At 33.1% G+C, this 4,511-nt stretch overlaps 1 long non-coding RNA gene across 1 annotated transcript; it reads right to left on the reverse strand.

Annotated features, from left to right (window-relative positions):
• LOC108663098 lies at positions 2,248-3,917 on the reverse strand. The gene is made up of 3 exons (XR_001929026.1): positions 3,877-3,917; positions 3,147-3,220; positions 2,248-2,276 (listed from the first exon to the last, which is right to left on the reverse strand). It is a non-coding gene; the product is annotated as an uncharacterized LOC108663098 (long non-coding RNA).

Genomic DNA, 4,511 nt, shown 5'->3' on the forward strand with positions numbered 1-4,511 from the left:
TGGAAGAAATTATTGCATTAATTGTGCAAGATAGAAATTTCGATTAAACTATTGCGGATCTTGTTACTGTTAATGCTGAAAATTCAAAGGAAAGAATCCGAGATTATTTTTGATGCCAAGAGAAGGGGTTGTTTTAATAATGCTAATGACGACAAGCATTTGGCTCAAGCTATTACTATTACATTGGTTAATGTCACGACCAGGCCATGATTGACATGAGGATCGAGCAGGTAAGTCTATTGAGTCTAAGCAAGCCTTAGAACCTGATAATAGACGTACAGAATACCTAACATTTATAACCTATGTACATGTTTATAAACAAACCATATCATATGCTCTGTGCCTCAACATGAAGCTCAAACGCGCTACACATGCTTAATCCAATATATATACATATACATACATACATATATGTATATATCCTTTACAAAATCAGTAAAACAAAATACATATACAGAGTGTGATAGATGGATGGACAGCGAAGTGGACCCATAAAAAAGGAGACACCTATTAGATGCCATTGGTAACCTACCGGCTTAAAGGTTAGAGTCTGTCTCCAAATACAAAGGACTTGACATGCAACGAATTTGAAAATACAACAAAATTATTGGGGTGTGACAAAATTATAAAGTTATTTTGTCACATTTTGGGGGCTTTTGTAGCTAAGTCTTTGAGATTTTAGATCTGAAATTAAGTATTTTAGTTATTTTTCTTTGTTAAGTTCAATTGCATGTTGATGAATTTAGTTTAAGTTATTTTAGTTTAATTTTATGTTAAATTGCCTTAAATTACTTTGCATTTAGTTGTTGCTAATCTATTTGATTGCTTTCATATGAAAATTGATGAAAAGGCCTTATTTGGTGTGAACTGTGCAAGTATGGTTAATGCTTCTCCCGCACATGTTTTAGTATTTTAAGCATATCTTTCAATTTATAATTCCAAATGACGTGATTTTTTATCATTAGAAAGATAAGAGATAAGGCTACAACTTTTATGTTTACCACTTTACCCAGTTCGGCCTGAAAGAAGGTGAAATCATGTCACAATAAGAAGTAGTGCAGTAGAGACAACATAAGAGAGGAGCACCATAGTGGCACCCGACAGTAGGGTGCCGTGGCAAAAATCTATTTTTGACACGATTTTGGAAACTTGGGCTTTTAAAGCCTAATTAAAAGATCTTTTTCAGAGGTTTTGAAGGGAGGAAACAGCAAGCAATTTTTTTGGAGAAAAAAAGCCAAAAACAAAGCAAGACAACTTGAAGGAGAATCAAGATCACAAATCTTCGACTATTAATTTTCTCTCTCTACTTTTGTGCTTTTTTTATTTTCTTTGACTTGGATTAATGGCTAATTTTCTTTGGATGAAGTTTTTATTAGGTACTATGAGCTAAACTATTTTTCTAGGATTGTGGTAAATTTCAACATGTAATTTGAATAGTTGTTTCTCTTTTATTTACTATGAATGGATATAGTTTTGCTTATTCAAATTTGCTCTTAATTCTTTTAATTGCCTAGCCAACATTTAACTAATTTGTGAAATTAACTGAGGCTCGACAAAGAGATTTTAGATTGCATTAAGGTTCGAATAGTGTATGTACATGTTACTTAGGTAATCTGATTCGTGATTCGGATAGACATACGCCAATTGTAATACATAGCCTGTCACGACCCAAAACTCCCCATCGGGCCCGTGACAACCGCCGCGAGGCCTCAACAGACATTCTTCATCTCGAATGCCGATTGAAACCTCGCAAGGCTTAGCATCAACTTCCGCATCTCCCCGGTGAGCAACAATTATTAAATCTCGTATTTCAAAAAAATCATAAGTCATTTTCAAATAAGAACAATAAAATATTATTTTTTTGGCTCACAGGGGTATTTTCGTAATTTTTCGTCAAAAATCTCAAAACTTACTAAAAATGTAGTAGATAAGCAGAAAATATATATTTAATGATTTAAAAACAATTAAGTATCTAAAACGTTCATTTGAAAGCAAATTGTTGACAACTAGTACTATTCAAAAATAATAAATAAAATATTCTATTTTCTCATAAAATAAATTTTTATAGAAATATTCGTAAATAATTTTTCGCACATGAAAGTAAAGTAAAAATTGTATGAATAGAAATACAGATAACCAAAATATAAGTTTTGATCTGCAATGACACGTGGGCTCCAATTGACCAAGAGGATGTAAGACTGTGAACTCTTACTTTCTATAATGCAGTTCCGAGCTTAGTTCTCGTCCTACTCGACTATCTACAAACTGTCCTGAGCCTGAAAAATGTATAGGAAGAAGGGGTGAGATTTTATAATCCCAGTGAGTAAACAGATACCATCTAAAGTATCTAAAGCCGAGTAAATGGAGACAATTAAAATAAGTCATCATACCGTAATTTCATTACCTTTCAGTTCATTTCAACCAAATAAAATCAATCCATATAAATCGAGTAATCAACTTGGCTTATGAATTTCTTAAAACTTTGGCTCGTGCCAAAACTCATACTCGGTGATACCTTGCGCAGGGCATCTAACCGAGTCCGCCAAGGCTGTTAAAATTTTGTATACACTTAAAATATATTTTAGTTTGAGAAAAATACAGCCGTTCCTTGGCGTTGGCTGAGTTCCCCTTCACGTGGTGGTTTGGCGTGAAGTGAACCCTAAGCTTTACCCCAGGAGATACCCTACGCGCCTCTCCGTTCGAGGTAATAATATAATGGAGTTTACCGTGCCCCTCTAATAGGCTGGTCCACGGAACCCCCTCTGCAGTAAATAATTAATATATACTCCACCAATTCAATAAAATTCATTCTAGCATGGCATGGCAATTTATCGCAATCTAGCCTCTCAAGGCTGAATACACAATATAAATAATTCTGACACCAAAATCAGTTTAGCCATTCATGCTCATATATTGTCATAAGCCATTCAATTTAAAACCATAAATTTACAACACAAGCAGGCAGTCTCCAATTACTCTATTTTCAAAACCAATATTCGATTTTTCAGAAAATTTATAAAATCATTTTATAAAATCACAATTTCTCTTAAAACATAGCAATTTACCATTTAAACTCATTTTTTTATAAAATCACACAATTGTATAAAACTACTCTAGATAATTAAGACGATAATAAGTTTACTCACAGTATTAGGAGTAGAAATACTCCTATCTTCCGCCCTCGGGTGCAGTCTCTTACCCGAAACAATTGACTCACCACCTATCCATAATCCATGACACAAAATTCAGTAAATTGTGTCAATTTATCATAAATTATTTCAGGCTCTTATCCATGCGTATGCACTAGATAGGATTTGAAATGTCTAGACAATCGCTTAATTGCGGTGTCCGACCTAACTCGCCTATACACGGTGTAAATTCCTAAAATCCCCAATTCGACTCCAATTCCATCCATTTCAATTTCAATTATCCAATTATATCCACAATACCTCAATGACTGTGAATTTGGTCCAATTTATCAGTCCGGACTATAAATTACGCTTTTACCCCTAGTGGGTAAAAATTTCAATTTATTGCACCGAAAATTCCCATTTAATTTCCAACCTCATAATTCATCATTTTTCCACCCAATTCTCTTAAAATAAAGTCAACCTCATCCTCACATACCATTGGCTAGATTCGGCCTAGGGAAATTCATGGAGAAGATAAATATTTTTCTTGTTGTTTTACTCATAAACATGCTAAACTAACACTAAACACTAACATAGCTCAAAATCAAATTTATCTAACAACTTTCTCTCTCTAAACCCATATGACCAGAATTCAAATCATCCTCAAATCACATGATTCAACCATGAAAAATGATGGAAAATGCATGGGAAAGGTAAAGCACAAGACAAATTTAAGAAATGTTACCTTTTTTCACTTGATTTTTGAATTTCCACCTATTTTCCCTTTAAATTTCTTAGCTAGGGTTTTATTTTCTCCTTTCTCTCTCTTGTTTCTTGCTTGGCCGAATGTTGAAGAAGAAGAATGGGTGGGCTGATTTTTTTATGCCTTTTTTATTGTTTAATGAAATAATATTATTTTATTCATATTTTAAATATTTTATTAATTCATTTTTTTTTCTAGCCATCCATTTGTCCTACTTTTTCCACCATGCATTCCCTTTGACTTATCCAAGTCTTAAGTGAAATTTCCAGATTTTTCCAAAGTTTTGGTGGAGCAAATTCTTCAAAATTACACTTTTGCCCCCGAACTTTTCAAAAATTACATTTTTGCCCCAAAAATTGAAAATTTGCCATAATGCATAATTTGCACTCCTCATACTCATTTCACACTCCAAATAATTAAATTTGATCAAAATCCTTTCAAAAATTAAATTTTTGATTTCGAGTGGCAAAATTACCATTTTACCCTTTTACTCCAAATTATACCGAAATTAAAATTTTTCACTTCTAAACCTCAAATCTTACTCCAATAAGTCAAATGGGGCCAAAAATATTTTCTAAAAATTCCCATTTTGTCCCTAGGTGGCAAATGACCATTTT

This window comes from Theobroma cacao, chromosome 8 (genome assembly GCF_000208745.1).
Source record: "Theobroma cacao cultivar B97-61/B2 chromosome 8, Criollo_cocoa_genome_V2, whole genome shotgun sequence".
NCBI classification, from domain to species: domain Eukaryota; kingdom Viridiplantae; phylum Streptophyta; class Magnoliopsida; order Malvales; family Malvaceae; genus Theobroma; species Theobroma cacao.